Below are 25,141 nucleotides of genomic sequence, written 5' to 3'. Positions count from 1 at the left end.
TCATACAGATGTCTGCCATCTTAGCAAAATAAAATCGGTGAAATTTTTACGAATCTTAAAACGACTGAGAATTTGTGCATAAAATATCTCATCTTAAAGGCCTATTTGCGTTGATTCCAAAAATGGTCATAGATTTTGCGAGGCTTTAATATTTCCGAAGATAATTTAGTATTGTGTTTATATTTTAGTAATATTGACTCAGCTGATGTGTTTCGAATATAGTTGTATTTTTGAAACGTGGTCTTTTGTCCTTCAGCGACTGACGAACACTTGTTTGCTTTCAGAAACAGTCTTTTAATTGAATTTGAGTATTACGCATCACCTTCCTTTGTTAATATTCAGGGTGACCCTTCCAAACCTCTGACATTTCAAAGGCCCAGCTAAAAAGAGCCTAAAGTAGATATAGTAATGAAATCGCACTGTATAATAGAGCTTCTCAAAGACTTTATTGAATACTCACCAGTACACCTCTTCATATGAAGCATTTGTAGCACAAAGAATATCGAGTCTGCATTCAGTTTCTTCCCACGTTCTGCTTAACATGTCCTCTGTCACTGTTGCAATCGTATCAGTCATACATCTTAACACAGTGATCTCGTCCATTTTCATCGCGTACATGCGGTTCTTCCCGAAGAAATCCAGTGGGGCAGTATCGGGGGAACGTGGTGGCCAGGCAGTGGTTCTACCGCGCCTGATCCAGCGACTTGGAAATTTCGTATGTAGTAACTTGAGAACAGGCGTTGACCAGTGCGGCAGAGCTCCATCTTGTTGAAAGGTGATGTTGGGTTCAACTCTTTCATCTGAAGATATACAAACTGCTTCAACATGTCCAGATACACTAGTCCATTTACCTTCATAGAAGAATGGTCCAACAATCTTGTGGTGCATTAGCCTACTTCAGAGGTTCTATAGAGTCCGCCAGAAAAAAGGTATAAATACTTTAAGGAACGAAAAGTATTACTTATTGTTTATTTTAAATTTAGTAATTGATCACATGCGTTGCACAAGCTTCAGTTTAGCACATGATTACTTTAAATGTTGCAAATGTTCGCCGCTGCCGGCTATACACATTAACAGAACGACGAGCGGTCGCCGCAACTGGGTCAGTCAATGTTACAGTGGAGATCGCCGCATATGTCGCTGTAATCTCCTGGCGAAGTTCCTTCAGCGTGCGTGGCTTACGTCGTTAGAAGTTATCTTTCACAGTTCCCCTTAAGTAAAAGTCCATAGGAGTTAGATCTGGAGACTGTGAAGAGTACTCAATGGGCCCTCTTTGTCCAATCCAATGCCCCGGAAAATTGTCGTTAGGAAACCTCGTACGGCTAAGTGGTACTGTGGTGGCGCCCCATCCTGTTGGTAGAAGACCTCTTCATCAGCTCCACAAAGCACACGTGTACCTGGAATAACTGACGTGCGTAAAATTTCCTGCTACACTCCTCCAGTGACAGTAGCATCAAAGAAAAAGGGTCCTACTTAGCCCCTGGATGATAGTCTACACCACAGATGAACCCCTGGTAGACTGCTCGTTTTATCCACATAAACATGCGGATTTTCCGGTGCCCAGTACACACTCTTATGCAGATTCACGGTTCCATTAAGATTAAATTATGGCTCATGACTCCACAGTACTTTCGTCACACACTGTTCGTCATCAGTTACCATTTGCTGAGGCCATTCGCAAAATTGCATTTGGCTATCAGGATCGACGGCATTAACGACGAGCAGTAATCGTGGAATGTCAACTTTCCACTTTGCAGATTTCAGAATTCTACGTACACTTGTACTGCTAACCCCCACTTCATGCACATATTGCGTAGCAGACTTCTGCAGAGAATTAACAAACTTGCAATTCAAACTTGTCAATGATGCATTTAATTGTTAGGCGGGTCTGTGGATCTGTTTCAGACTCCCGCCTCCATTGACGTTGCACATCAACTGCATTATCAAACTTGAAAAACCACTTCACAACACATTTTCGTTGCTCGAATGTCAAGCTTGCTCCAACCATCCTGTTTTCTCAATAACGAGATGAAAGTACTAACATCTGTTAAGCCAAAGACCATACTACAACACACTCGTAACTCAAATCGAACGACAATATCGATCTCCCGATAGAGCCTGACAAAGAGTGTATACATTCTTCTGGCGAACTCTGTATTTAGGCCTACAATGAACATGTTCAATGACAGCATGCGGATGTTTCGAGCCCCAAATACGAACATTGTGCCGATAAACCGTTCCTGATACGTGAAATGTTGCCTCCTTTGAGAATAAATTTCTTTCCAGGAAGATGACATTCGTGTTAGTACACTGCAGCATGTCTGTAGCAAACTGTTATCGGCATGGTTTGTAGTTCGGCATCAGATTTTGCAGAACTTGCGCTTTGTAAGTACACAAACGAAGACGCTGGGGTATTAGACTACGGAGTGCTGCTTAGGGTACACCAAGTTTTCTAGGTGCCTGCCGAATTGACTCGAGCGCGCTTCTGAGAAAAGCTTGTGTGATGTCGTCCTCTGTCGCTTCGGAAACACAACGACGCACATCGCCAGAATGTTTCAGAACACTTTCAGTTGCCAGAAACTTACGACGCCATTCCTTACAACTGTTTTAGCATCAGTGGTTCACATCCCTACAATCTATGATAAGTCCTTTGCACAGTAATCGACGAATTTGTTTATGGAAATCACACTAGTTTGCGCGCTCTGCTGTGCGATCGCGATTTTCACTCCATACGATAATGATGCACTATGGCCCGTAGGTGGCCCGTCTGTCGCAAGAATATAAATTCTGAGAGATGCTGTAAGGTATGGTCGAATTTCACTGTTTAATCTACTGTTGTGTTTTCCTTGGTTTTTGAAATCTGGGACATTTGAAAGGGACATCCTGTATGATATAATTTTAGAATAGTCAAATAATTTGGTACCGTATGAAAACTGTTACACTGACATGGTCTTTTGTTGTTGTCGATATTCAGTTCTCGGTAGCAAAATGTAGGGCAATGCATTAAATTGGTTTCAACGTGCGAAATACGGATTTCTTACAGAAATCCCAACATACAGGTTTGGAAGCATTATAAAGTATTAATTGAATAGCAAACAAACAGCAATATTCTTCTGCCGTAAGAAATATGTCTCATGTATAAGAAAAAAAGAAATTTACTTACATAAGTTTTGGTTAGGGTCAAAGAGTTTGTTGTTAAGCGTCCCAGTTGACATCACTTTGATAATCGATTACGTAAATACATCATAAGTCCCGACCTGGCACAAATTTTCAACTGACGCAAAATATTCAAAAAGTAACCGGTTTCAGATGAACACAACACAAGACTCAATAAATATTGGGCTGGTGCATAAGTTCACAGCGCTTTTACATAAGTTTAATAAACACAACAGACACACATAACAGAGACATTTGTCATCAATAATACGAGGGTTACCCCAAAAGTAAGGTCTCCCATTTTTTTATAGGTACAGGACTCTCTTTGTATGGCAATTCGTCACACTGTTACGAAGAGTGCTGCACTCGCTTGTGTAAACATGCGCACACGCCGCGCTGAGGCGCTCAGTCGTTGAGAATGGAGTTCCCGTTGGGTGTTACCGTTACCGCCAAGTGCGAATTGCGCGCAGTTATTCGGTTTTTGAACGCAAAGGGCACTGCGCCGATTGAAATCCATCGCAAATTGACGGAAGTGTATGGTGAGTCGTGCATAGATGTCAAAAATGTTTGTAAGTGGTACAGAGTGTTTGCAGCTGGTCGGGCCGAAATTCACGACGAGCAAAGGAGCGGGAGACCGTCAATTTCTGAGGAGAGTGTTGAAGGTTGAGCACTGGGACCACAATTAACGCTGACAGGTACTGTGAGACTCTGAAAAAACTCCAACGGGCAATTCAGAACTGGAGAGGAGGAATGTTGAGAAAGGACGCGTACTCATTCTCCATGACAACGCTCGCCCACACATCGCTCGGCAAACGTTGCTCTCCTGCAACAGTTTCAGTGGAACATAATCACCCACCCACCCTATAGCCCTGACTTGGCGCCCAGTGACTATCACCTGTTCCCTAAGTAAAAGAACATTTGGCTGGAAAGCTGTTCAGCTCCGACGACGATGTGAAAAACGAGGTTCATAACTTTCTGAACAGCATGGCGGCGAGCTGGTATGATATGGGTTAACAAAAACTGCCACAGCGTCTACAAAAATGCATCGACAGAAATGGTGATTATGTCGAAAAATAGCTAAATGTTCAAGCTGTAAACTGATGTAAACCATTGTAGAAATAAACAGGTCTATGTACTTATAAAAAAATAGGAGACCTTAGTTTTGGGATTACCCTCGTATATTACAACAGTTTGCCAGCGCTAGAGTAACTTCTCAGTTTTGCGACTGCAGAAATCACTTGGTTTTGAGATGAAGAACTCGTCGACCCAGATTCAGAGGGCAGTTTTATCCGGAAACGAAATTACTTGAACGTTGTTCGATAGAGAGTGGAGAAGGCGAAAATCTCAGGGGGCAAGATGAGTTGAATAACGTGGGTGCGGAATGACAGTACTAGGGCAAAAAGAGCGTCACCACACGCTGCTTTAATGCCAAATTTATTCAAGATGGCGGATCCAAGATAACAGGGTAGACATGGAAACATCGCAATGACGTCATGGCGGAAAGTTCGAATCTTGGCGGGAAAATAGGTCAATTGGGCTACCTCCATTAACCCAACACCCTCCCCTGCCCTTTCCCTTCCCTACCCCCAGTAAATGGCGGGAAGTTCAAATTGTCGTGGAAGTAAGGTCACTTGGGCTACCTCCACTAACCGAAGTCATCCGACCGCCGACTCTTCCTAAGAATTGATGGGGAAAGGACTCAGCCTGAGCTGGGCTGCTGGATAGGATGGACCTAAGTCTTTATTTTGCTTGCAGTGTTTATTTAAACAATTTGAGGCAGTAGCTCCATCAAGTGTGTTCATCATGAGGTCCGGAGTCCAACTGACCTAGTACATAGTACTGCTACCAGAGGGCACTGTCGTCCCATGGCTGTCAGGTGAGAAAAGGACTCAGCCAGTGCTGCGGTGGTGCAGAGAGGCAGCAGTGTACTTATTTATTTCGGAAAAATTTATTTAGGGCCGGATTTCACGTAGTTTATTTATTACACTGAAACAAAACATTTGCTCTGATGAACTTGAGGCCACACTACATACCCTACAGACCTGAAAACTACTTGTAAATTATCTAAATAATGCAGTACACTAAGTGCAGACATGCAAACAACTTGTGAATTGTCAAAATAACGCATCTATAACGCTCTGCCAATACGCTCTCTAATTGTAAACTGTCGAAATAATGCATTTCGCAGCCCACAGACCTGCAAACTACTTGTAAATTGCCAAAACGATGCATGTCTAACGCTCTGCACACACGCTCACTAATCATAAACTGTCGAAATAATGCAGTACACAGCACACAGAGCTGCAAACTACTTGTAAATTATCGAAATAATGCATTACTCTGATGTACAGAGACATCATCTACTCGTAAATTGTCAAAATAATGCAAGTAAAAGGAACTGCAAACACGGCCACTATCGAAATAAGACGTTGCACAGCCTACAGACCTGTTGACAAAATAAAGCAGCAGACACGTTCACTACGCATAAAATTGGCAAAATAATGCTGTATAACGCTCTGCCAACAAGCTCTCAAAGCATAAACAGCCGAAAATAATGCAGTGCAAAACACTCATCGCATGTAAAATCGTTTTTGAACTACCATTTAGAAATTCGATCATGTCGTATCAGCAAACTGCTCCCTACAAAGGCTTCAACACACGCACACGCCGACGCCAACCGGATGTGGGCAGCACAATAGAGACGAATGCCGAGGTCCGAACCATCACTCTCACACTGCTGCCAATTACAGCCAGCAGGTGAAAGTCGTGTCTGTTTTCAGGTATACAGTTAAAATTCTACGAGTATTATACTGACGTCACAGTTCTATGTAAATAAGAGCCAAGCCACCCTCTGTATGCGCACCTAATCACTGTGGCCAAGGCGTACCTGATGTTCCAGTGCCAAGAGAGATGTTTGCATAGCGGCTCACCCTGGCAGATAGAGTTAAATGTTCTCAATGTTATACTGATGTCGCAGGTCTATGTAAACAACAGCCAACACACCTCTGAATGCACTATAGAAATCTATTGCAATGCTTCCTAGAATAGCACAGGTTGCATTCTCCCTAGTGATCCTAATGGGACATGCGAGACACCTCCATCACGTACGTGTTTACTCAGCCACCACGCATACCTGCCCAGGATGGGTGATGCATTGCCGTGAAGCATTCGCGTAGTGACTCACCGTCGCAGGCACACCTGAAAGGTTCTCGATGTTATACTGATGTCACAGGTCTATGTAAGTAACAGCCAAATCTACCTCTCAGAAATTGTAATGTGTCGCAGAAATAGTTAACGGTTGCTTTTGTAGGAGCTTTTGTGATGTCTCAGCTTGTCTGCATGGAAATTCTTGTCCTAGCAGAACCTGTTTACGAAAATAGCCAAGAATAACGCCGAATGCATCCCTCCTGATGGTCCTCATGCAGCACCCCATCCATCACATGTTACCCTTCCTGAAAATCATTAAGCTCAGCTTTCAACAAACATTTCCAAAACACAAACGTACTCACCACTATTTAGAGGCTCCTATGTCCCGACACAAAGGATGTCTTATGAATGAATGGAGCGTTATGATTGGCTCTTACTGAATTTACCTACCAAATTACTGATGCCACCTTTGTGGAAGCACTGTCAATCTTTCTCTTTCTGCAGACAAGACTTTCAGTGGCAAAACTATTTTGTACAGATTGCCATATTGCACTGACAGTTATACCCTACAAAATTGGCCTACAGATCGTCAAATACGGAAAGACTCTTCCTCAATTACACTGCTCTTCCACTGAGGATGGAAGCTTGAATACTAGAATGTGAAACCGATCTCCAACCCAGCAATATATCATCGCGTACCATGTCGATGTAGTAAACATACAATTCGTATTGTAAGCGTACTGTCATATCGCTAGCTTGGTTGTGGAGTATCTTTGCGGGCAGCCACGCCTGTAGAGTCGAGCACGGGACACGGAACTGTTATGTTGTGTAGTGTGTAGCTCTGCATGTGAGAGACATTGTTAGTATGGAAGTTGAAGTGTTGCTACAAGTTCTATTACAGTAAAGTGATAAAATAAGCAAATGATTCAGAGGAAAGTGCGTCAAGAAGTAATTTAAACATGTGCAGTGCTGCTGATAACATATTCGTGTATTTTCTTGTTGCGTGTCGTACCATACAGTATCAATCATCCACGGCCATGTTCAGTCTCCAAGAATGAACTAATGGAATCAGTAATACTGTGCACCACAAAAGAGAGCTTTTAAGTGCCTGTGTCTTGTAGCGAGCATAAGAACTTTCGTTCAATCATTCGGCTTCCGCATCATCAACAATCACCCGCGTCATGTCGGTTAAGCGTACGCTTGTCTGAGTGAACAGATAAACAGTTATGAATTAGAATGTAAACAGTGCAACTTGAGATTTGCTTTAATCGTCTCAGAATATAGTTGTTCACACCAGACGTAGAACAGTGTTGTGTTATGACGATGAGGGGCTCCCCTGACTCGCTTACATATTTCGATAGATAATTTCAGGCAAGCCAGCAGCACTGTGGAGCAGAATAGTACGACCGCCGCGGGATTATCAGGTACTTGGTGTGGACAGGGCGCATGGTCACGAAACGACGACCAGTTTAAAGGTACCACCACACCCTCTTGTACCCCCGGGCATGTTACAGTATCCTGCACCATACAAAATCGCCCCTTTTGCATCATGCATATATCCATTGGCCGCCAGACACTCGAACATTTACCGTGATGACAGACAGCATAAGCACATGCACCACAGGTATACTCCTCGCAGAACTAGATATTTCCCACAAGGTCAGGCAGTCATCCATCGCAGCTGATGGTCACAAGTCATCCGCTGCTGACGAGTGACCAAGGCGCCCACAGCGGACCAAAGACACTCTCAGAACTGTTCTAAATGGTTCAAATGGCTCTGAGCACTATGGGACTTAACAGCTGTGGTCACCAGTCCCCTGGAACTTAGAACTACTTAAACCTAACTAACCTAAGGACATCACACACATCCATGCCCGAGGCAGGATTCGAACCTGCGACCGTAGCAATCGCGTGGTTCCGGACTGCGCGCCTAGAACCACGAGACCACCGCGGCCGGCTCTCAGAACTGTTGTACAAAGTCGGGCTTATTTGCCCTTGGCACAAAGGCTTTACTGTTTCTGCTGCTTGCTTGCTTGCTTTCTACACCCCTCAGCAGACTCTGGGATTATTATACCATTTACGCAATATTTCTCGATATCAAGCACGTAGCAATATTGCTTGCATAGCAGTATCACTCACGTAGTATAATTCAGAAGATGTAGACTGGAAATTATTTCTCTAGAAGCCCGAAACTTTAGTGAGGTGGAGCGTGCTGTAAATAACTGAGTAACTAGAAACTTATCCTGTCTGTGAAGGTCTTTATGTGATAACGCGAAGAGAATGGACGAAATTCTCCAACCCATCTTTCACCTGCTAGATGCGCACACCACAATCGATGTTCTCTCAACCAAATAAAGACGGGAAATGTGCAGAAGCAGTCAACCAGACAATTTACATGGGAGTGAATAATGGTCCAGAGCAAACAAACATCCATACTGGATCGTCTCAAATTTCCACGCGATCACGAAGACTGTCCAACACACTGAGTATTAGTTCGCGATTCAGCCATCTAGAGGACGACACAGTTAAGTCAGCTACATTCCTGCATCCCAACAGGCCTCTCCATTCAGACGGTTCCTGCCATTAGCAGGAAACGTGAATCATTCACGCCGCAGGCCACCGCCATGCAATCCGACACAGAATTGTCATAGGAAACTGGCTACATATACATTTAATCACTGTACTTACAATTAAATAATATGATCACGGTCTCAAAGTATCGGAAATACACCCCGCTGATGGCTGTGGTCCTGGAAATAGAAATATCTGTACCATTCTAACGACTTGACATATTTTTCCCTTTGTTATCGCAGTATTCCATGTCAAATCCATACCTTCCTTACGACTGGACATAGTCATTTCCTTTGCACTTATCGCTCCGAAAGGTATCGCGAAGTCAGGTATAGAGTTAAGTACAGGACGCTCAGAGGCGTTTAAGGAATAATTCTTCCCTTGTTCCTTACGGGAGTGGAACAGGAAAAAAAGTCCTAATAACTGTACGACGTGAAATATTCTCTGCCATGCAAAGTGGTTTATAGGGTATTCATGTAGATGTAGATGTAGAAAGAGAAATATGTCCAGTTTAATTCAGGGCCACCTGGTAAGTGAAACCAAGAAGTTAGCCCGAGTTTTTGTTACTTTTTTAACAACGTTCTGTTACATATCTTCCACTATCACGACCATAAAATACTGCATATGCTTAAGTCCTGACTTTGCAAGTGCTTATCCTACAATAACATAGCACTTTGAACTCCCTTCCCGCTGTGTCACTTCGTTGCTGCTAGATTACGTCCTGTCAACACAAATACAGGGTCATTCAAAAAGGAAGAACGGATTTCTTGTTTATTACAGAGAAAATGCGAAAGATAGAAACACGTTGTGTATGTCACATTATAGAGAAAGGTTCAAAGATTTATGTTCACACAGACACTACGCCACACACTCAGTGGGAGCACCACGCGTTGCTCGAGAAACATCAAATCGGTGGTCCATTTCAGTCCACAGACGAAGCCACATGTTCCTGTTAATTGAATCGACAGCTTCAAAATATTCTCAGCTATTGAAGAGTGCTACCATAGATCGGACAAAGACTTTGTCTCTTAATCTACCCCCACAGGAAAAAATAAATTCCATGGTGTTGGGTCTGGGGAACTGGGAGACCAAAAGCAGTGAGCAAGATCTTGTTGTCCACCTCTTCCAATCCAATGTTGTGGGATGTTGTTGTTAAGATAACGCTGCACCTCAAGGTGAAAGTGAGGGGAGGCATGTGCTGGCGTCATTCATATAAATGGAATCATTGGCATCTTTGTGAAGTTGAGAAAGCAACCAATTTTGCAGCATGTCCAGGTGTGACATTCCTGTCTGTTTCCTACGCAAAAAAAAAAAAAAAACAAATATCCATAAACTTTGCGAATAGAAACGACACAAAACACATTCGGTTTCGCTGAGTCTCTTTCAACCTATTCGACGACCCAAGGATTTTGTGACCCGCAAATTTTTACATTATGGAAGTTAACTTTACCCGATAGGTGAAACATCAATTCGTCGGAAAAGATGAGGCGTTCGGAAAATGTGTCGTCGTATCCTAGAGAAATGAAATGCAAAATAAGTAAATTTTGTTGTAGTCTCCGGGGCGCAATTGGTGCAGCAACTGCAACTTGTAAAGCTTCGCATGCAGGGCTCGTTTCAGAGCACATCACACCGTTGTTGTTGTTGTCTGAATAAGGTGAAGTTACTGGTATACACGTCTTGTGGGCTTCCGAGGGCTCCGTGTCAACGCATCTTGTATACGCTCGACATTTTCATCAGATGTGCGTGGCTGACCAGTGCTCTTCCCTTCGCAGTTGCAACAACATTTCAGCAATTTTATATGTCATCCATAAATTTGCCTGTGCAGACGCGGTTTCTTGCTCAATGGACGTCGGAATGCACGTAGCACAATAGACTGACTTCGCGCAAATTCCAGCACACAGAATCATTTTTCTTGTGGTATAGTCTTCCTGTTGCTACAAACAGACAACAGCGCTGCTGTGTCAAAGCTTTGAACATTTCTCTATCCAGTGACATGCGCAATGTGTTTCTATCTTTCAGAGTTTGTCTGTAATAAATAATTGAAATTTGTTGTCTCTCCTTGAATCATCAAAGTAACAAAAGCGTTGACCTCCTAACAGTGCTTTCTCAAGCACTCAACTCATTTACAGTGCTTCAGAGAATCCTTAAATTAAATATTACTTCATCAGAAATAACATATTGGTGAGTGTCATTGCACAGCATAAACAGAAACCACCACTTCATTAACATCTTAAATGCAAAGGGCACATGAGATAAGGTAACTGGTGAGGAAAGGAGGCATGGTGAAGAGGCCAAGCCAGTCAGCCTTTAAGTAGTAAACGTAGTTGTGTTACAAACCAAAGCTAACAGCTTGCGAATAAGTGCTGATAAAAGATAAAGCACTGCACTTGCAACCAGCAACAGCCTACCTAACAACAACATAGGGTTCGTTATATGGTGGCCAAACTATGAGTAGCTCTTATTTATCTTAAACATATTCCGCCTCCATAGCCGAGTGGTCAGCGCAGCAGAATGCCATGCGAAGGGCCCGGGTTCGATTACCGTATGGATAGGAGACGGGGACTGGGTGTTGTGATGTCTTCATCGTCATATCATCCTCATCGACGCGCAGGTTGCCGAAGCGGCGTCAACTAAAACGACTTGCACCAGGCGACCGGTCTACACGACGGAAGACCCTAGCCAAACGACCTCTAATTTCATGTCGAACATTGTTGTTGTGGTCTTCAGTCCTGAGACTGGTTTGATGCAGCTCTCCATGCTACTCTATCCTGTGCAAGCTTCTTCATCTCCCAGTACCTACTGCAACATACATCCTTCTGAATCTGCTTAGTGTATTCATCCCTTGGTCTCCCTCTACGATTTTTACCCTCCACGCGGCCCTCCAATGCTAAATTTGTGATCCCTTGATGCCTCAGAACATGTCCTACCAACCGGTCCCTTCTTCTCGTCAAGTTGTGCCACAAACTCCTCTTCTCCCCAATTCTATTCAATACCTCCTCATTAGTTATGTGATCTACCCATCTAATCTTCAGCATTCTTCTGTAGCACCACATTTCGAAAGCTTCTATTCTCCTCCTGTCCGAACTATTTATCGTCCATGTTTCACTTCCATACATGGCTACACTCCATACAAATAATTTCAGAAACGACTTCCTGACACTTAAATCTATACTCGATGTTAACAAATCTTTCTTCTTCAGAAACGATTTCCTCGCCTTTGCCAGTCTACATTTTATATCCTCTCTACTTCGCCCATCATCAGTTATTTTACTCCCTAAACAGCAAAACTCCTTTACTACTTTAAGTGTCTCATTTCCTAATCTAATTCCCTCAGTATCACCCGATTTAATTTGACTACATTCCATTATCCTCGTTTTGCTTTTGTTGATGTTCATCTTATATCCTCCTTTCAAGACACTGTCCATTCCGTTCAACTGCTCTTCCAAGTCCTTTGCTGTCTCTGACAGAATTACAATGTCATCGAAGAACCTCAAAGTTTTTACTTCTTCTCCATGAATTTTAATACCTACTCCGAATTTTTCTTTTGTTTCCTTTACTGCTTGCTCAATATACAGATTGAATAACATCGGGGAGAGGCTACAACCCTGTCTCACTCCTTTCCCAACCACTGCTTCCCTTTCATGCCCCTCGACCCTTATAACTGCCATCTGATTCCTGTACAAATTGTAAATAGCCTTTCGCTCCCCGTATTTTACCCCTGCCACCTTCAGAATTTGAAAGAGAGTATCCCAGTTAACATTGTCAAAAGCTTTCTCTAAGTCTACAAATGCTAGAAACGTAGGTTTGCCTTTTCTTAATCTTTCTTCTAAGATAAGTCGTAAGGTTAGTATTGCCTCACGTGTTCCAACATTTCTTCGGAATCCAAACTGTGTAAGTAGGCTGTTTAGGTTTTTTTATTGGTAACGCCACCTCTGTATGAAAATCACTGGCTGTGCTGTGGGCAGTCTGTGTCTGCTTTGCATTGTTGTAATACTCGCCATTGTAGTGTTGGGCAGCGGCAGCTGGCTGTAAACAGCGCGTAGCGTTGGGCAGTTGGAGGTGAGCCGCCAGCAGTGGTGGATGTGGGGAGAGAGATGGCGGAGTTTTGAAATTTGTCATGAACTGCTATATTTATATATGATGATATCAAGGTAAATACATTGTTTGTTCTCTATTAATATCTTTCATTTGCTAACTATCCCTATCAGTAGTTAGTGCCTTCCATAGTTTGAATCTTTTATTTAGCTGGCAGTAGTGGCGCTCGCTGTATTGCAGTAGCTTGAGCAGCGAAGATTTTTGTGAGGTAAGTGATTTGTGAAAGGTATAGTTTAATGTTAGTCAGGGCCATTCTTTTGCAGGGAATTTTGAAAGTCAGATTGCGTTGCGCTAACAAAATATTGCGTGCCAGGTAAAGCACAGCCGTATATAAATTGTTCAAAGGGGACGTTTCATATGGCAGTCTGTCAACAGCTCTATTAAATAATTATTTTATGATCCACATTCTTTAAAAAAGGAGCACTTGGAAAGGAAAGAACAATAAGAAGGAACTAGTAACAGTAACACATAATTTTCTTTTCAAGTACATGGTAATATTTCTTTTACAATCAGTTGTTGTGGTGCACCACTTTAATTACATAGACATTAAGATGTGAATATACATTTCCCTTATCTGCATTGTTATCTTCAGTGTACTATTTTTTCTGCTTGAGCTATGTCATGTTTAGATATAAGCTGCTGTTTGCCAGGCATAGTGCTACTGAACTTTAATTTGTGTTACTCTGCTAAGCCAGATTTATTTTTTGTTTGCTGCATTGCCTCATATTAGTTGTAATGTTGAATTTCTTGGTAATTTAGATTTACTGTAGCTTGCTTTGCGATTTTCCATTTTTTTTATTGCTGTTTATATTAATTGTTTTATGTGCTGCTGCATTGCCTCGTTCCTTAGTTTAGTATCTGAGCTCAGTAGATTTAAGTTAGCTTAAGAGGGGGTAGACTATATAAGAACCTAACTATGGAGAATAGGGAAAGAATGCTTTGAAAGTTATATGAAAACGATTTGGGCCTAAATGAGTATTGCACAATGTGCCATATTTCTTTTGAAAGAAATATGGTTAGAATACAGAAAACAGCTTTAGGTAGGATTTTCTTAGAAATAAATGTTGAGGTGAGAAATGTGTGAACATATAAATACAGAAAGCATGCTTAGATAGAATATTTTTGGTGGAAACAAAGGATGAAATAAGAGGAAAGACATATGAAGTTTTGGGTTGGACTGCAGTACCAAATGTGACACTGAAAACGAACCCTGTCCTTTCCTGTTGGTGTTATCCCACTATGTGTTTGTGTACCCTTGTGTATTTGTTTTCTTCCTGTCTCTGTGTAGTTTCATAGAATTTTTTCTTCTTTTAATATTAAGCTACATTCACTATGATGAGGAATACTGTTATCCTCGAATATAATTGGCATTAATAATATGTTATTTACTTTGTAAAGATGTTAGACATTATTAATTCTGTTCTGTTCAATGCTCATGTGTGAAGTTGATGTTTCAAAAGTTATTGTGATCCTTTATGTATGTACTCATGTCATAATTCCACTGATGTATATGTTTATTTCTATTCTTTTGTAAAGCCTGTGTTACTACAAATGTTATCTGTATTGTTATGTTCTTTAATGATGTATTTTGTACCTTTGTAATTGTATTTTCATGTTGTAAATTTATAATTGTACAGACACCAGTTCTTCCAATTAAGTTACATTTCACTGCACACGTTTCTGTTGGTCATAGTATATGGACAATATGTGAGAAGTAGGGACTGTTAGTGTTTGCACGTGTGTTAATAATTCAGCAAGGGACTGGATAACAGCATTGCTGGTTCTAAGGACAATTCCAAAAACTTTGTGAGTGCACAAGTGGTGGTTTATGGACTTGCTATATTCTCCGCAAGACTCTTTGATGGTGAGTGTGCACCTGCACAATCGCAACAGATGGCTGCTGGCCATCTCTACAAGGACTACAGTGGGTCTGCATCTTTGATGGCCCACCATTACCATTATCTCTACAAGGACTACAGTGGGTCTGCATCTTTGATGGCCCACCATTACCATTATCTCTACAAGGACTACAGTGGGTCTGCACCTCTGGTGGCCCACCAATACCGTAATCCCTACCAGGACTACAGTGGGTCTGCTCTGTGATGACCTACCTACCAATATTCTTCAAAACTTCGAATGACTCTGCTGTGGGTTTGCTCTGTTGTGGCCCATTACCTGTCTGCACGTCGAGAGTCAGCACTCTCTTTCCGTTGGAAGGACAACACTACTTCTTCAAGACTGTATGGAAATCCACTACTTCTATGTGCATTTTCTTTTACTGCTCAGACTTTGAGAAAAACTCTGCATTTTTACTGTGATGAACAATGTGGACTGTCTTTATGGACTGTGAAAAAAAATTTTAGCTTTTGACCAGCATTGTATAAATAAGTGTGTGCATTTGATATCTTTGTTATTGTAATTATGAAAAATTTTTTCAAATCATTAGTGGCCACTGCCCAAAAATATTTTGTAAAATTTTTTGTGGGGAGCATGGGGGCTATGCAAGTAGGCTGTTTAGGTTTTTTTATTGGTAACGCCACCTCTGTATGAAAATCACTGGCTGTGCTGTGGGCAGTCTGTGTCTGCTTTGCATTGTTGTAATACTCGCCATTGTAGTGTTGGGCAGCGGCAGCTGGCTGTGAACAGCGCGTAGCGTTGGGCAGTTGGAGGTGAGCCGCCAGCAGTGGTGGATGTGGGGAGAGAGATGGCGGAGGTTTGAAATTTGTCAGGAACTGCTATATTTATATATGATGATATCAAGGTAAATACATTGTTTGTTCTCTATTAATATCTTTCATTTGCTAACTATCCCTATCAGTAGTTAGTGCCTTCCATAGTTTGAATCTTTTATTTAGCTGGCAGTAGTGGCGCTCGCTATATTGCAGTAGCTTGAGCAGCGAAGATTTTTGTGAGGTAAGTGATTTGTGAAAGGTATAGTTTAATGTTAGTCAGGGCCATTCTTTTGCAGGGAATTTTGAAAGTCAGATTGCGTTGCGCTAACAAAATATTGTGTGCCAGGTAAAGCACAGCCGTATATAAATTGTTCAAAGGGGACGTTTCAACTGATCTTCCCCGAGGTCCGCTTCTACCAGTTTTTCCATTCGTCTGTAAAGAATTCGCGTTGGTATTTTGCAGCTGTGACTTATTAAACTGATAGTTCGGTAATTTTCACGTCTGTCAACACCTGCTTTCTGTGGGATTGGAATTATTATATTCTTCTTGAAGTCTGAGGGTATTTCGCCTGTCTCATACATCTTGCTCACCAGATGGTAGAGTTTTGCCATGACTGGCTCTCCCAAGGCCATCAGTAGTTCTAATGGAATGTTGTCTACTCCTGGGGCCTTGTTTCGACTCAGATCTATCAGTGCTCTGTCAAACTCTTCACGCAGTATCTTATCTCCCATTTCGTCTTCATCTACATCCTCTTCCATTTCCATAATATTGTCCTCAAGTGCATTGCCCTTCTATAAACCCTCTATATACTCCTTCCACCTTTCTGCCTTCCCTTCTTTGCTTGGAACTGGGTTGCCATCTGAGCTCTTGATATTCACACAAGTGGTCGAACATTAACATTTTAATAAAGATTACTACTGCTTCTGCAATACGTGAAATAATTACGGTTTACGTCCAATTAGCTCTTATGCCTTCTTCCACAGTTACCTACCCAGTTATGGGTTTCACGGCTACCACAACAAGCCACATCCCAGCATTATGGAAATTAACATCCTCTTTGTACATAATACTGTACATGCATAAATTCTCAAAATAATGGAAAATTTGCGATAATACTATTCCAGTTATATCTCCCCCCCCCCCCCCAATAACTGTGAGATCATACATAAGATAGGAAAGGTATAAAGGTTGCAGATTAAGAAAAAGAATTATATCCACAGCCTACGCAAGTATCCCATGCTAGCTAAGAATGTACATGACAAAGAATGGCAGATTCTCTAGGAATCCAAACTAACCCTCTGTATGTAGCGCTTCATGTGTGTTATGTTTATGAGTGCAAGCTCTTTCTCCGATTCGGCATACGTCAACTTATAGTCAATGCCACGCTCAGTGTTTATTTGCAAGCAGTTATCTTTGGTCTTTATCGAAGCAAGGTCTACTACTTCAAGGCTGACAGGCTTACTTCTTCGTGATCCTCACGTCTTTCCTCACCGTCTATCTTTTTCGCCCTTTCCTTAGCTAACATCTTCTTTTTTTGCAAGAACATTCCTCTAATCACTTGAAACTCTACTTTCCCCATTTATTGTGTAACATAATTTCACAGTGGGGAAATCCTTTGGTTCGTGGCAAAAGTTATCGAGAATTTCTTCAATAGACAGGAATGCAACTGACCCATTCTCAATGCTTCGTGTAGTAGCACGTCCTATTCATTATTACCTCCAGCACATTTTCCCGCAGAAAGTACCTGTGTCTTAAATAATGTCTCTCCGTCCATTCTGTAAATGCACTGCCTGACAAAAGAGGTGAAGCATCCAAATGGAGAGGAGAAAACGAAATGATTCACGGAGAGAGAGTATATATGACGTTAAAATCGAGTCAAATTTACCACCAACTTGGGGCGTGAGCCCTCTTATCAATATGACGCTGTACTCCTTCTGGCCTGGATGCACGCAATGATTCCGTTGGGAGGGGTGCCAAAAGACGTTGTATCCTCTCCTGAGGGAAGTTGGCTCGCAATTGCTGTTAACTGTTCCTTGACATCCTGGCTCGTTGCACTGGGACAGAACCAACATGTGAGCTAGCCCCACACTCGTTCTGTCAGGGATAGATATGGGAACTTTGTTGGCCACGGCAGTACCTCATGACGCAGACAATTCACACAGTCAAGTCCCATGTGTGGACAAACATTGTCCTGTTGATAAACGCCACCACAATATTGTCGATGGGAGATAATACATGAGAAAACAGGATCGCTGATGTATCGTTGTGCCGTCAGTGTTCCCTCAGTCACCACCAGTCATGACCTGAAGTCATGGCAGATGGCTCTCCACACCTTGGCGCCAAGTGTAACATCGCTCTCCAAAGCACTGGAAGAATAAGACCTCTCCCCATGTAAGAGCCATACTCACTGACAATAGTCATCCGGGGTAGTTCAGAACCGTGATTTATCGCTAAACACGATGCATCGCCACCCTTCGGCAGTCCGTGCTTCCGATCATGGCACGATTCCAAATGCTGCCGTTTGTTCTGTAGTGCTGACAGCAGCCTACGCGTGGGAAGGTAATTCCCTAGTTTGGCTGCTGCTGTTCTCTGACCACTGGTTTGGAATGACACAGAGTGTTGCTGGCTGTCCTTTACTATCCGTGACAACCAAACTGACCCTTGGCGCGGTGGCTGATGGGAGCGACTGTAAATGGAAAATACCGTACTGGACATTAAAATTGCTACACCAAGAAGAAGTGCAGATGATAAACGGATATTCATTGGACAAATATATTATACTAGAAGTGACATGTGATTACATTTTCACGCAATTTGGGTGCATAGATCCTGAGAAATCGGTACCCAGAACAACCACCTCTGGCCGTAATAACGGCCTTGATACGCCTGGGCATTAGTCAAACAGAGCTTGGATGGCTTGTACATGAACAGCTGCCCATGCAGCCTCACCACGATACCACAGTTCATCAAGAGTAGTGACTGGCGTATTGTGACGAGCCAGTTGCTCGGCCACCATTAACCAAACGTTTTCAGGGCAGCAGTCGTGCAGTTTCTGTATCCAGAAAGACCAGTACAGGACCTGCAACATCCGGTCGCGCATTATCCTGCTGAAATGTAGGGTTTCGCAGGGATCGAATGAAGGGTAGAGCCACGGATCGTAACACATCTTAAATGTAACGTCCAGTGTTGAAAGTGCCGTCAATGCGAACGAGAGATGTTCGAGACGTTGTAACCAATGGCACCCCATACCATCACGCCGGGTGATACGCCAGTATGGCGATGACGAATTCACGCTTCCAATGTGCGTTCACCGCGATGTCGCCAAACACGGATGCGACCATCATGATGCTGTAAACAGAACCTGGATTCATCCGAAAAAATGACGTTTTGCCATTCGTGCACCCAGGTTCGTCGTTGAGTACACCATCGCAGGCGCTTCTGCCTGTGATGCAGCTTCAAGGGTAACCGCAGCCATGGTCTCCGAGCTGATAGTCCACGCAGCTGCAAACGGCGTCGAACTGTTCGTGCAGATGGTCGTTGTATTTCAAACGTCCCCATCTGTTGACTCAGGGATCGAGACGTGGCTGCACGATCCGTTACAGCCGTGCGGATAAGATGCCTGTCATCTCGACTGTTAGTGATACGAGGCCGTTGGGATCCAGCTCGGCGTTCCGTATTACCCTCTTGAACCCACCGATTCCATATTCTGCTAACAATCATTGGCTCTCGACCAACGCGAGCAGCAATGTCGCGTCGCGATACGATAAACCGCAATCGCTATAGGATACAATCCGACCTTTATCAAAGTCGTAAACGTGATGGTACGCATTTCTCCTCCTTACACCTAGCATCACAAGAACGTTTCACCAGGCAACGCCGGTTGGGCTGCTGTTTGTGTATGAGAAATCGGTTGGAAACTTTCCTCATGGCAGCACGTTGTAGGTGTCGTCACCGGCGCCAACCTTGTGTGAATGTTCTGAAAAGCTGATCATTTGCATATCACAGCATCTTCTTATTGTCGTTTAAATTTCGCGTCTGTAGCACGTCATCTTCGTGGTGTAGCAATTTTAATGGCCAGTAGTGTACCTTTACAGTCGCTCCCATCAGCCACCACGCCAAGGGTCAACTTGGTTTGTTTGGGCTGCACTCGTTCTCGGATAGCAGGCGCAGATGTAAAGGAGATACAGTACAACGATCGTCCTTTGCAGTGATCACAGGTGGTCGACCAGTACCTCGAAGACGAGTGTACCATCCGTCACTTTACCATGTAGTTTAGCACCAGGCCACTATCAAATCCAAATGCGCCACAAATCTGGATATTGTACTATTCGACGAGTGGGTCACGTGAAGACCCCACAATAAGGCCACTTTTAAACTCTGCCAGGCGCTGATAACGCTGTCTCATACGATACGCGCCATCTCCGTGTCCTTCGCAGTGACCATTCAAAATATGACGCTGTTTACGTCCCTTATATACCTTACCAGCCTGGTGACAATACAAGACACGAACAACACTAAAACACTCTGGTGGCAGTTCTATCTGTCACAGAGAATTTCATCTTGACATTGCCGCGCGGAATAGCCGCGCGGTTTGTGGCGCCATGACACGGATTGCGCTGCCCCTCCCGCCGGAGGTTCGAGTCCTCCCTCCGGCATGTGTGTGTGTTGTTCTTAGCCTAAGTTAGTTTAAGTAGTGTGTAAGTCTAGGGACCGATGGCCTCAGCAGTTTGGTCCCTTAGGAATTCACACACATTTGAAAATCTCGATAGTCTGCGACTTGTCACGAATTCCTTTCCTGCGCCAACCTCTTCATCTCAGGGTAGCTCTTGCACCCTACGTTCTCAATTATTTGCCGGATGCATTCCAATATCTGTCTTCTTCTACAGTTTTTACCCTCCAACAGCTCTCTCTAGTACCATGGAAGTTATTCACTGGTGTATTAACAGATGTCCTATCATCCTGTCCCTTCTTCTTGTCAGTGTTTTCCATACGTCCCTTTCACTGCCGATTCTGTGGGGAATCCTCTTATTCCTTATCTCACCACCCCACCTAATTTCTAACCAACATTCGTCTGTAGCACAAAGTCTCAAATGCTTGGATTCTCTTCTTTTCCGGTTTTCCCACAATCCATGTTTCACTATCATGCAACGCTGAGCCCCAGAAGTACGCCCGTAGAAATTTCTTCCTCAAATTTATCCTAGCTGACTTCTCTTGGCGAGGTATGCCTTTTCTGCCAATATTAGTCTGGTTCGTGATCCGAAATTCTGATGTTAGGTTTTTCGCTGTTCGCGACTCTGCTGTTTCTCATTAATTTGAGTCTAGACTCTTGTAAATATTATATATTATCTGAAAGATAACGTCTATTCAAATTTTTCTTCACTCTTCAGCTTCCATTATCAACCGCAACCTCAGAACTGTGTCTGTAGGCCTTTACCTTTCCTAAGTCCATATTGATCATTCTCTAACAGATCATCAAAGAAGCAACGATGGGAAATAAAAGAAAGGTTCAAGAGTGGAATCAAAATTCAAGATGAAAGGATATCAATGATAAGATTCGCCGAAGAAGCTGCTATCCTGAGTGAAACTGATGAAGAATTACAGGATCTGCTCAATGGAATGCCTGTTGAGTACAGAATATGGACTGAGAGTAAATCGACCTGGAAAGAGCGTTGGACAATGTAAAATGGTGCAAGATGTTCGAAATTCTGACAAAAATAGGGATAAGCTATAGGGAGAGACTTTCGAAATATTTTTTACTCTGTATCCAGAGATCATATTTATACGTAAAACAGTTTTAAGTTTCCACAGGAAGTTGATGTAAGTAAATAAAATACATATAGTCTCCACCACGCAAAATATTTAAGAAGTAATGTACTAGTACTTTTTACAATTTTATTTAGTTATAGAGCACGATAAACTCATAGTGGTGTTCTTCGAACGAGCTGTGTGACACATTGAATTGTGCTGCTGGTAGATGTCACGGTGCTGAGGAAAAGCAAAGTGCATGTGGTGGTGGGCACGATCGATGCATTCTTGTGTTGACCAATTGTACGTTGCAGAATTACGAGATCAGTCACAGAGTGCCACGAGGACACTCCCCAGACCGTAACGCTCCCTTCTCCGGCCTGTACCATCCCGACGATTGTTGCACGGTGTTTTCTTTCAGAAGTTTAACGTCATATACGGCAACAGACATCTGGCAAATGGAACATAAAACGTGAATCACTTGAAATGGTCACGTGAGGCCACTCAATGAACGCCCAGTTGGGGTACTTCCGAGCAGATTTCAGCCTTCGTCGACGAACGGCAGTCAGAATGAGTGCATGAAGCAGTTCCGTAAGCAGTAACGTTCGCTGTATGGTCGTTGTAGAGAGACTGTTGGTAGCCCCTTGGTTCATCTGGGTGGTCTGTTTCTCAACAGTTGCATGTCTGTTCACCCGTACATATCTTCAGCCGTCGTTCACCCCTGTCATCAATGTCTCGTGATGGACCACAGTTGCTTCATCTCCGGTTTTGGATAGCACCATTCTGCCATGCCCGGTATTCTTTAATCACTGCCGAACGCGAACAGATTCCAAACTTAGCTGTTTCCGAAACGCTTCCACCCTGGATCCAAAAGTCGATGATCATGCTCTTTTGGACGTCAGATAAATCGCTCCGTTTCTTCATTACAACAGCTGCACTGCTTTCCGCATCCCCTCGACAGGCTTCGTGTACCGTCCACTGCTAGTGCCACCACTTGCCGTCTGTGAGTGGTTATTGGTTGTTGACGACGATTATGGGCGTTGGTCACATTAATGTCACTGTATCGTGTAAAAGCCTATTATGGACTATGTTTTACACTCACATATTATATTTTTGGAGATCTGTCGAAATCGGCATTGATCCACCAACAGAACCCTTAAGAAACTCAGCTACTCTCTTCGGCCAAGAGATCTAGAACGCCAGTGCCAATGTTGATGTAGTATTCTTTGGCTTTAGAAAGGAGTCTTATAGAGTTCCACACTCATTTAGCGAGCAAAATACGAGCTCGCCGAATATGAGACAGATTTGTGATGAGGTTCAGTACTTCCTTGCAGACAGAACTCAATACTCTATCTTATCATAAAAAAATTGATGGATGTAAAGGTAATATCAGGAAAACTCCAAAGAATGTGTGGTAGGATCATTCCTGTTGACAGTATACATAAAAGATCTTCTGAGCCAGGATCTGCAGAGGATGGATGACTGGTGCAGGGCTGCCAATTGATCCAGGACATAGACAAATGTAAGGTATTATGAATGAAATTCACTGTGAAAACTTCCTGGCAGATTAATACTGTGTGCCGGACCGAGACTCGAACTCGGGACCTTTGCCTGGCAAGTGCTCTACCATCTGAACTACCGAAGCACGACTCACGCCATGTCCTCACTGCTTTACTTCTGCCAGTACTCGTCTCCTACCTTCCAAACTTTACAGAAGCTCTCCTGCGAACCTTGCAGAACATGGCTAAGCCATGTCCCGCAATATCCTTTCTTTCAGGAGCGCTAGTTCTGCAAGGTTCGCAGGAGAGCTTCTGTAGAGTTTGGGAGGTAGGAGACGAGGTACTGGCAGAAGTAAAGCTGTGAGGATGGGGTGTGAGTCGTGCTTGGGTAGCTCAGTTGGTAGAGCACTTGCCCGCGAAAGGCAAAGATCCCGAATTAGAGTCTCGGTCCGGCACACAGTTTTAAACTGCTAGGAAGTTTAATATCAGCGCACACTCCGCTGCAGAATGAAAATCTCATTCTGGAAAAATCCACTATAGTTCGATTATACTATTGACAATAAGTCACAGGGATTGCTGTAAAACATCTAGCAGCAAGCAGCTGGTGAAATCTAATGCGTAATCACCACACAAAACAAATTATGGGAAAGGAAGATGTGAGCCTGTGATTTATTGGAAGAATCTAAAGGAAATGTAACTCATCCATAAAAGTAGTGGCATATTCTACCGATTATTGAATGTTGTTCATCAGCCTGGGATCATTTCCAGGTTGGATTAATCGAAGAAATAGAGAAGATCCAATGAAGAGCGACACCTTTCATCACACGATTATTTAGTCATAACAAGAACGTTATGGAGATACTCAACAAATTCCAGTGGCAGGTGCTAAAATAGAAGCTTTGTACATCGAGGTGAGGTTTTCTATTGAAATTCTTAGAGAGTAAGTTGCAGGAAGAGTGAGGTGACATACTATTTCCTTCTACATACATCTTATGAAATTATCGCAACGAGAAAAGCAATGAAATTAGAGCTGATGTAGTCGGTTACTGTCAATAATCCGGAATGAGATTTTTCACTCTGCAGCGGAGTGTGCGCTGATATGAAATTTCCTGGCAGATTAAAACTGTGTGCTGGACCGAGACTCGAACTCTGGACCCGAGTTCGAGTCTCGGTCCGGCACACAGTTTTAATCTGCCTGGAAGTTTCATACTGTCAACAATATTTCCCAAGCGCTAATCGCGAATAGAGCACGTGCTGTGTCCAGGCCTTGTGCCTACTGAGCCAGCAACCAACAGGTTATGCTGGCACAGACGTCACAGGGGATGCTTTTCAGACGAGAGGCAACGTATGGCTGTGCTCTGTCTGGCCACCAGGCAGCAACCCAAATGCGGCCAGAGGTCACTGGCCCCACAGACCTTCTTTCCTCTGCCAGCCACATGACCAAAAGTAGGACTTGCAGTATCCTGGTGCCCGGGTAGTATTTAGGACAGCACCTGGGCTGTGCTCCACCAGTTCACTCTGAGTGAGTTTCCTGGGCCAGACTGCAATTGAGAAAGCATTCCCACAAACAGAATCTGCTCTGTAGCCGCTGCCACGATGGTGCCATCGTCCACACCGACCTCGCCTCTAGGAACTGCCAGGTATGGACCTACACATTCATGGTCTCCACATCGAAGAAACATGCTCTCTGACGTGACATACAATTGGACTTAGTACTATTTATCCTTTTCATCAGCAATACGCCAGACTTAAACTTTCATGCAACCTTTTGGGACTTTCGGTCATCCTCTTGGGACTTCAACTTTTTCTTGTCGTCTTACGACTATAACTTTTGCAGATCCCTTCTGGACTTTGGCACGCTTAGTGCATGGACAGTGAATTTTGAAGCTTTCAATTTACCCTGACATTTTCAAGTCTTCAGATTTTATTAATGTTCTTTCAATGTTGAATAAGTGACTTGTTTTCAATTATTAGTTCAAAACTAGTTCAAACAGAGCTTGGATGGCGCGTAGAGGTACAGCTGCGATACCACAGTTCATCGAGAGTAGTGACTAGCGTATTGTGACGAGCCAATTGCTCGGCCACCATTGACCAGACGTTTCAAATTGGTGAGAGATCCAGAAAGGCCCGTACAGGACCTGCAACATGCGGTGGTGCACTATCCTGCTGAAATGTTGGGTTTCGCAGGGATCGAATGAAGGGTAGAGTCACGGGTCGTAACACATCTGAAATGTAACGTCCACTGTTCAAAGTGC

Source organism: Schistocerca americana, chromosome 7, assembly GCF_021461395.2.
Source record: "Schistocerca americana isolate TAMUIC-IGC-003095 chromosome 7, iqSchAmer2.1, whole genome shotgun sequence".
Lineage (NCBI taxonomy): Eukaryota > Metazoa > Arthropoda > Insecta > Orthoptera > Acrididae > Schistocerca > Schistocerca americana.
This window is presented reverse-complemented; position numbering follows the sequence as displayed.